We start from the raw sequence: 9,596 nt of genomic DNA, 5'->3' as shown, positions 1-9,596 counted from the left end.
GATGGGGGGGTGGGGGGGGATTCCCTGGTCATTTCAGATGAAACACTATTTTTCAAAATCCTGGGTCACAATTTTTTTTTTTTTGCAGAGGAAAAGAGGCTAATAATTGCTACACACACTGAAAACCATGAAGAGTTGGCATCATTCTTGTCCCGTTGACTGTTCCAGACGGATTGGGAGGGGGGCGTATGTGTACAAACATGTTTGATCGTCAATAGGTGAGGCAACATGGCGACCTCCAACTGGAACCCAGTAAACCCAAGTCGGCGACCATAATGTCACGAACCAGCTCAGGGCTCAGACAAATTAGGGAGAACACACGTGACGGATTTTAGAAAAAAGGGAATTTATTGATAGGAATTCTCTTCAACCAAAAGGATCAACAAGTTGTGAGAAGTCTGTAAGGTCAGTAATGAATGCAAGTGCTGGCATGAGGGAACATCTAGAGTAGGAAGGTGGTGCATGCAAAAAACCAAACCAAACCACCCAAGCAGACCGGGAGGGAGCCAAGCAAGAGACTGTGGAGCATGTGTAGCCCTCACAGCTGATCAGTCCAGGTGAGCTGGATGGCCACTTAGCAGCATCGGCCCACCCACTGCCTGCAGAGAGGGAGGAGACAACAGAGAGGCAGGAAGACACAGCCAGGGTCCTCACAATAATCCCTTCTGTATAAAACAGCGCCACTAAATGATGGCGTCCACTAGTCTGCTGGATCGCTGACGAACACGGCCCCAGCGCTTCCCTATTATTCAAGGTAGTTTTCTCTGTCAACTGGACTGGGTTGACAGAGAAAACTACCTTGGATACAATGACCTGGATGACTGAGAATTTACACAGACTTCCCTATTATTCCGATTGTCCCAGTGAAATTAGCTGATCGGCAGAAGGCAACATTTCAATATTCCGCTTTCGTGTTTGAGATTACGCAATTACCCAAACTAACAATAACACACACAACACGGGCGGGCCCGAGCCCGGTGGCGTTTCAAACAAACATCCAATTTACTTGGCAGATTACCCAGGGGAGGCATTGCTGTTTACAACTGGGGGGGGGGGTAATGGTGACTCGTAAGAATGATGTTAATGTCACGCAGACAAGGCCAGTAAATATAATTCAACTAGAAGCTGCCGTGACAGCGGAGAAAAAGAAACCAGGACACACAATTCAAGGGAATTCACTGTAGATTCTGTTCCAGCCTGCCATAGGTCCACACACTTTATCACCGTATTTCCACTCCTTTATTCTCTTTAGTCATTTAAGGCCTTTTTAAACGTAAAAGCAAATGGTTTGTCTCCGTTGATTAAAGTCAGATTGAAAAGAAAGCAGCCCTCTTGCTTTCAACTTGCTATAAAGGGAATCCCAAATAATTGAGGACCCTGGCATTATTTGCTTCAGTAGAATGACGATAAATTTAGATTATAAGGATAAAGGATGACTACAGAAACGAAGATGAAGGCCTATACAGACGCAAAGTGGGCCTGGCAGATGGAGGGAGCGGCGAGCAAATAAGAGTTGGCGGCTGTGGCGGTGGTGAAAGTGAGCAGGACAGAGTTTAGGGCCACTTGTTTGGACAGATGGCCGTCTGTGTGCTAATTACAGACTGAGAGCTTGACACTGTGAACACAATCAAAGAGGAAACGAGCTTTATTTGCTCAGCTTCCCCCACACGCACGAGTGACCGGCCTGGCCGTCCGACACAGACAGAGCTACACACAGCTCATCCTGGACCTGCTCAACAACACCACAAACCTCAGGTTTCATTCATTGTTCTTCCCCGTAGCTTCTGTAACATTGGGAAATAGATCTTGGATCCGTTTGGACCCGCTTTGTTTCAGAGCGGACAGGCGAGAGACGCCTGATTTAGAGCGTGTGATCAACCAGATGAGTTCTTGGACTTTGGGAGCAAACTGGAGAAAACCTAAACAGGGAGAACGTGCAGAATCCAGAAAAAAGGGTCCCAGTTGGAACCAAAGCCAGAACCTGCTGCCCAGTGCATCGTGGCGCACCTTAAAATACAGTCAATTGTGTTATGAATCCAGCCAAAATTGAGTTATTCCATAATTGTTTTAGTGCAAACAACCTTTTTCACATTAATGATGTTTTCTTTAGTGAATTGATACCTTTTTGACATGAACTTTGACCTTGTACCCAGTTTATCTGGAGCTACCAATGATTTGTCCTCGACTCGTTTTTAAATGCAGGACTGAATAATACTGAACAATGCTGAGAATGACCCCTGGTGAAGCTCCAACAAGGAGTCATGCTCAGAGTTTAATGCTGCGCGAGTGTTTAAAGCACAAAGCTTGAGGATCATAATGGCTTAAAAACAGTGACAACCCCCCCGTCAATTTGGTCTAACCTAGACCCTTCGTCGTTCACTGGTTCCTGGAGGATGCACCCACACCTCCTCTGGTCTGAGCACAGGATGAGCAGGACACAACGGTGGTTGTGGTTCACAGCTCATCAGCTCCAGATGTTCTAACATCTGAGTGTTTGAAGATGTCGATTAAAGTTGGGTAAAATTCTCTAATTCTTTCTCACACACACACACACACACACACACACACACACACAGTAAGCAAAACACAAAAGGTTGCTTTCGACCGACTACACACACAAACACCTTGGCTCGTTTAATCTTTTATCCATCCGCTCTTAATACTCAGGATTCTGCCTTTTTCTTTTAATTATGAATTATGCGGCAGCAGGTTGCTGAACCAATTTTCCCTTCGGAAAAACATCGGGAACAATTACTTGTTTTAAACCTTGAATATGAATTGGAGTGATCTCCAAGCACGCGTGGCGTCAGACCTGAATAAAGAAAAACCTTCATTATGAGGTATTCATCAGCACTTTTATGAATCCATTCCATTAAATTGGCATTTGTTCAGATTGAACAAAAAACTACTTTGTGTTTTATTTGCGCTCTTTTTTTTGTCCACTCACAATTTTTTGTAAAAAATGGTCTCAAGTGCACATTACACTATAGTATTGCCTTAAATCCATATAGCTAATGCCCCTCAAGAGACAAGAGGCTCATTAGTCTTTGTTAGGAAACTTCAGGTAGCATTTGCATCGCTAATTAGACAAGCGTAGTTTCTGAGCGTGGTTGGAGCGGATAACAAATGAGCTGATTAATTTTCTAATGAGAGATGATTGGATAAATTGACAGCAGGATAATGTGTGATCATATGATCAGTCTGCTTGCTAATCAAGGCGTCTTTTTTCAAGTCACACTTTCACTCCAGTTCATTTGTAAGCAGACAGAAAAGCATAATCAATAAACATCACGCCGTTTGCTGTGGAGCAAGGTTTCAAATGTGGGGAATATATTTGAAGCTGTACAAGTGACATGACTAATGTGCTGAACAATATATTAATGTTTAGGTTGGTGCGCAGGTGATCTGTCAGACATTTTCGCCTCCAGTTTACTCACCCACCGTTTTTCAATAAATCGATCATTGTTTAGTCACTTTTAATGAAAAAATGTTACAATTTCATTCTTTTTTTTTTAAACTGATGATTCAAAACAGTGTGAAAGAGGATATGTGATGCAAATCTAACTGCCTTGGACCCTGTAAGTTAGCGTTATCACCTCCAACGAAAGATGGGCCCAGTTGGCCCGTTCACCAAAGCATTTTTCTGCTGCTACGAGCCACATTTATTAACTAAAGCATCACACTCATCACTGTGGTATGAACAGAGACTAGCACGTAGCATCCAGAGACTGGAGGTCCAACATGCTAGAAGAGAAGCAAATAAGGTGGACTCATACGGAGAGGAAAAACTCAGAACTTTACCTTGGTGATGAAACGTCCCCGGCGGTTCGTAATCGTAGGTAAATGAAGCCAAAGATGGTTGATGCATGATGATGGATGATGTTTACTGACAAAATAAACACCTGTTTACTGCAGAAAACACATCAGAAACGTGAAGCAAACCAGACGGACCATACAGGAACACACCGGTGACACACCTGAAGATCTGAGACTGGAGGGAAAAACGGAGGGAGCGAGGTGAGGATGAGCAGGTGACATCAATAAGGTCAATCAGGAAGGTGAGGAGGATGAGGCAGGAATGACAAAACCAGACAGGAAGGACGACACAGCAAGATCATTTAACGCAGGTTTACTCAAGTGAAAGAGAAATAAAAGAATATCACACCGAAAGAATGTGTGTCCACCAAAATAATGAAGATCTGAGCCTGCCTCTCACCCGCTGTCTTCTTCTGGAAGAGCAGCGCTGCAAAATTGCAACCATGACGATGAAATTTAGTGCTAACAGTGGTGCCATCGCAGGAAAATCGCTTCCAAAGCGGTTCCAGAGCTGCCGTTAGTCGATTATTTGCCCGGCCTTTAATAAGTTTGTGTCAGCTCCGTCCATATCAGACATGATATTAGTGGTCCACCAAGACTTTCAGCTTCCTCCCCGAGGGACCCACGTAGCTGGGAAAACACTCCCGGGTGATGATTCTTTAGCCCTCTTTAATATTTTAGATGGAGATGTAATCGATCCACAGTCCCATGGAGGGCTGGGGTGAGGATCTTCCCACAGTGAGGCTCCAGGAGTTATATAAAGCAGATTAATATCACTTCCAGACTTGCAGTAATGATCTCTGCACCTAATTTACAGGAGTACTGATCTGTGCTGGATGTGTTTGCTTGCTACAGAAGCATAATGCAGGTTGTGATGGAAGAAATATGGATGGATGGATGGATGGATGGATGGATGGATGGATGGATGGATGGATGGATGGATGGATGGGTGGGTGGGTGGGTGGATGGATGGATGGATGGATGGATGGATGGATGGATGGATGGATGGATGGATGGGGTAAAGATCAGACTGGCCATTGTCTGCGTCAGTATGTTTTGTGTACACAGTGTGAGTGAGCATGCGTATGTCTGTGTGTGTGTGTGTGTGTGTGTGTGTGTGTGTGTGTGTGTGTTTAGAGAGTGGGTCAATAACGAGAGTTGAGCTTTATCCCTGTGTAATCCAGCTGCTCTGATAAAGGTGTTTTTCTGCCTGTGTGTATGCATGTGAAAGTGTAAACACACACACGTGCAGGACACACACTTTATCCCTCAGTAATCCAGTGACCCTGACAAACACAAACAGGAAGTATCTGTGCGTCGGACAGGTTTTTTTTTGCTTGCTCGGTGAATGTGATCAGGGCCGCCGGTCGATGCAGATGTGGAATATAGACTCAAGTGTGGGAAAAAGCTGCCAGCTTCTATCCTGACTCATAATTATCATTACCAAGGCTGAAACTTTCCAGATGTGGAGGTCACCTCAAATGTCTCTTTTCCATTCAGTTGCGTCCTCAAAACTTTAATTACAAAACAGTTCAGAGAGTAAAACACACATCGAAACGCTTTAAACAGCAAAAACGATGTGATGTTACAAGAAGAAAATAGATTCAAGCTCCCTGGACATGATGTAGTGAGAGGGGAGACATTATGGGCCACATCTGCAGTCACACGTCAGTTCTGAGCTCGCTCTCAAACTGTGTGAAGGAGCTGATGTCGACAGCAGAGGTGGGACCGCACGGACGCGTTGGCCCAAGTAGCAGCGAGGGGGGGGGGGGGGTGTTGCAAGATATTTAAATGTTGGCCGCCCCGGCTGATTTAAGAGTGACAGCTTTAATTTAGTCGCTGTTTCTATTTTCTGCCATCTATCTGTTGCGGCGTCGCTGGTTTGTTTTGCTGCCAAAACACATCCCACTTCATTGGCAGCTTTTGATGAAACTAAGTCCAGTTTTGTGGGGGAAAAAAAGTACAACTTCCACCACGTTTGGACCAATCAGTGAGTCACGTGTCACCGAGGAGAGCCAGGATATTTCAGGATGCGTCGGACAGAAAGAGTCCATCTTCAGGAGCTGGAAACTCAACATATATCAAGCTGTGAGAGTGAGAGAAGGAGCCACGTCCACAATGACGGGCGCCGCCTACGGCCCCTCCAACCTGGGGGTGGGGGGGGGAGAAAAAAACACATCACAAGATTGACAGCTGAAATTGGAGAAAACTCCAAATGTTGATGGCGCTCACCCCGTCTGTGACTTCAAATATTGTTCCCGGCTCCCATTTCTCTCCTCCTTTGCCTTCCCCTTGTTTAGTTCTTCCTCCTTGTTCCTCAACGGTGCCACCTCGCCTCACCTGTCTCTACCTGATTACACCTTTCTCATGCTCCCTCTTTCTTATTGTAATTTGTTTCTATGCTTCGTGCCCTCGCTGCAGCAATTCATCAGACACAGACGCGGGGAGATTTTTATTTTCCCCTTCAAATTTCCTGCCAATTAAAATGTCTCCAATGTGTTGATTATTTATCTTCGTTCTTTTTCTTGTTTAACGCCTTGTTTGCTTTGCTGCTTTAGTTTCTCTTCTGCTTTTATTTTGAAAGGGTGTAGTTACCAGCTCCTTAAGTTCGACAGCCTGGATTTGCCGTCGATCAGAAAGGGAGAATATCGGACTCTTGCGGACGCGACGCCTCTGTTGAACTTCTGTCTGTGGCGTTCCCGGCGGGAACACGTTGGGTTGTTTCAGTTTGAGAAGTGGGTCAGACTCCGGATAAGGCAACTTCTTTTTCCGCACAACACTCGTGGGTGGTTCTGAAGGCGACAGGAGTGGAAAGGCTTCAGAATCCTCCCGCTCCGCGTGCAGTCGGGAGGGGATGTGGGCCTCCTGCGCCGACAGATCGTCGACATCAGATAGCTGAAACTCTTGAAAGCGGTAATGAAGTATCAGAGAGCGATTCCACCGCTCTCGCCTGGCACTCCTAATGGGGGGGGGGGGGCTGTTTCATACCTTTAATACCAATGGAAGAGGAGTTTCGGTGATTTTGAAAAAGGGGGTTTCTGAATAAATGCTGGTTGCCCCGGAAGTTAGATGATTGCTGCGACACACAGGGAGGCAGGTCGAGCGTTTAGCTGTAGGTTGACACAAAACTGGCAGGTTTGCCCAGTTTATGTGGTCCACTGTGCCGTAAACACACCAGCGTAGCGCCAAATAAATCTCCTTTGAACAGTTTGAGGACAGACACGCTATCACAACCCTGCACTGTCTGACCTCACAGCAAAATAATGCCATGAACCCCCGGAGTTCCGCTGGGCACTTAATCAGCCGTGGCAGCCTGCAACACCTCATTTTCACAGCGGCCATTTTGGAAGAAAGCTAAATACGCTGCACCTTTAAACTCACTTAGGCAACAAAGGTGCATTTGGTCAGTATGGAGACTCGCACCATCAAGAAAAGCCTTTTGTTTACCCCGATAAAATATGAATATTGCGAACTAACCTCAAATGTAGCGGTCCTAAACTTGAATCCACCCACCTCGATGAACACGAATCTTATAGTGACACCTTGTTATGAAAAGTTCCAGGAGAGCACAGAATCCCCGAGCTAGAAGTTGTCTTTGCGGGTGTCAGCCGAAGAACGCCTGAAAAAGTCATTCATTAGCAAACACCTACGCTCGGGCTCCAGCTACACACTGAGTGGGTGGGTAAACAAAACAACCCAGGAGGCTTAAAAAAGTCCCGCTGCTAATTGGGCAAAACACACTTTTGCCTGTTTAGCTGCGCGTGTCACCTTTAAAAAGACAGCAAGACCGATGAAGTGACGATTAAATCGTCTCGTCGTCGAGGTGTTGGTGAGCTTAATTATCACCACTGCAGGACGTGCAATCGGTTTGGATATTTGGATCTCAGACTTGGTGGATTCGGCTGTTGGATCACCCCCGAGGCTCAATCAGCCTCTTTAAGTTTGTTTCAAAGCAGATTAAGAGCAACACAAACCTTCCTGAGAATGAGCTCAATCAAAGTCGACATGAAGAAGCTGCTGATACCTCGCAGAGAATTTCATTTGTTCGTCATCATGTAGAGAAACCAATAAAAATTTATAAAAAAAACATCACAGCTTGAGCTGTGAGTGTTTCGCATTTCGTGTTTAAGGTTCCTTCCTTTCTGTTCTGCCCCTCCTGAACCTGCAGCGTCAGACCAGATCAAAATGGTGCTGCTCCGACGAGGGAATCCGTCTCCTTTGACCCAACTAAAAAGGGTGCCCCCCCCCCCTCTTCAAAGCGCCGCAGCAGGTCGCCGACGTGCTGCCTGTTTCATTTCAGGATTGAACACGTCTGGGAGGCCCTTTACCATCGCTGTGATCAGGCGTCTCTGTGGGAACCAACTTAGATTTAACAGCCTGTGTGTTGGGGCGAGAGGGAGGCGGGAGGCTTTGGTGCACAGGTCCTCACCTCTGGAGCGTCTCTGAGGAGGTGGAATATGGGATGTACGGAGGTCTGGGGCAACTGAGAGCTTTCAGCCCGGCGCAAGAGTGGAGCAGGAAGGCAAATGTGTGAAATCCTCACAGCTGGAGGATGGAGATCATGGGAGACATCACAGGTTCCTTCACATGGGAGGAATAAAACGCTGCGTTGCTTTTTGTTTATTTATTTATAATTTGAAGATCCATTCAAAGCTTTGCAGATTTGATTTTTTCCAGGTTTCCTCTATCCCACCGAAATTCTGTGTGAGCCGTTGTCACAACAACGTATTTATTAGCTTCACAAGAAGATGCTAAAGGCCAAATGAATTTGGGTTGTTTCATCCATCCATCATCCATCCATCCTCCATCCATCCATCCTCCATGTTTTCCTGCTGTGTAGTCAGAACCAGTGTCCCAGCAGGATGCCTGAAGCTCCGTTAACAAGTGAGCCACCTGCTGGAACAGTGTAGTTTTCCCCTTTTTCATTTATCTAATTGAAACAGATTCAAATTCTTTTGAAAACAAGTGCTGTTTACACAAAAGCACACAAGGCGCTAAAAAAGCTGTCGTTTCCCACCCTGGTCTACTTGCTGGCTGCACTTTTTCCTGATGCAACACTTGTATCGTGCACGCGGACACGTGCGTTCTGGAAAACCATCATTTCCTTTATTTGTACAGAAACCGGGGGAAGTTTGAAACACACATTTCCATGTCAGCTGATTTCACTTGAAAAGGTCCCCATGTGAATGTAGAAGAAACACGGGTCACCAGTACTTCACACTCATCTTTCATAGGGCTCCTGACCCTCAGCCCCCCCATCTACCCCCCAACCATAACCCCAGCTCTAACCATTCTAACCTTTAATCCTCCTCTACGAGCTACTGGAGTGGCAGCTGAACACTTCCCTTTGTTTAAAGACTGAAGGCGTCTCTCCTCAGTGAAGAACCAGACACTTCATTCTTACAGTGTTGATGTCGGGCTGACTGGCAGGTCTCAGCTTTCACGCTCATAAAGGTACGAAGAATTTCCGAGCTTCTTGCTAAAGCAGACGTCTGTCGAAACAACACAGACAGATTTAATCAAACGAGCACAGTGTTCTTTTTCTCCACCCGTCTGACACTTTTTTTTTAACACCCCCCCCCAAAAAAAAAAAAAAACACAACTCTGCTGAGTCATCAAAACTGGGGTGCCGGTTCGTATTAATCACAGTTCGTTACTGACATCTTCATGGCGTTGATGCTATAAAGCTGTAAAGAATAAATCATTTATATACATTTGACTTCATGCTGAAGATCGTCACCCTAAATGAATCGCCGGGGAGACGGCGTGGCGGAGAAACT

At 45.8% G+C, this 9,596-nt stretch overlaps 1 long non-coding RNA gene across 1 annotated transcript; it reads right to left on the bottom strand.

Moving 5' to 3' along the window:
• Positions 1-373: 373 nt before the first annotated feature.
• On the bottom strand, positions 374-4,011 carry LOC105418063 (uncharacterized). Its single transcript, XR_965461.2, has 3 exons — positions 3,957-4,011; positions 3,802-3,886; positions 374-599 (listed from the first exon to the last, which is right to left on the bottom strand). It is a non-coding gene; the product is annotated as an uncharacterized lncRNA (long non-coding RNA).
• Between the last annotated feature and the right edge of the window lie 5,585 nt (positions 4,012-9,596).

This window comes from Takifugu rubripes, chromosome 21, assembly GCF_901000725.2.
Source record: "Takifugu rubripes chromosome 21, fTakRub1.2, whole genome shotgun sequence".
Lineage (NCBI taxonomy): Eukaryota > Metazoa > Chordata > Actinopteri > Tetraodontiformes > Tetraodontidae > Takifugu > Takifugu rubripes.
Note: the sequence above shows the minus strand (reverse complement) of the source record. Positions and strands in the feature narration are given on the sequence as shown.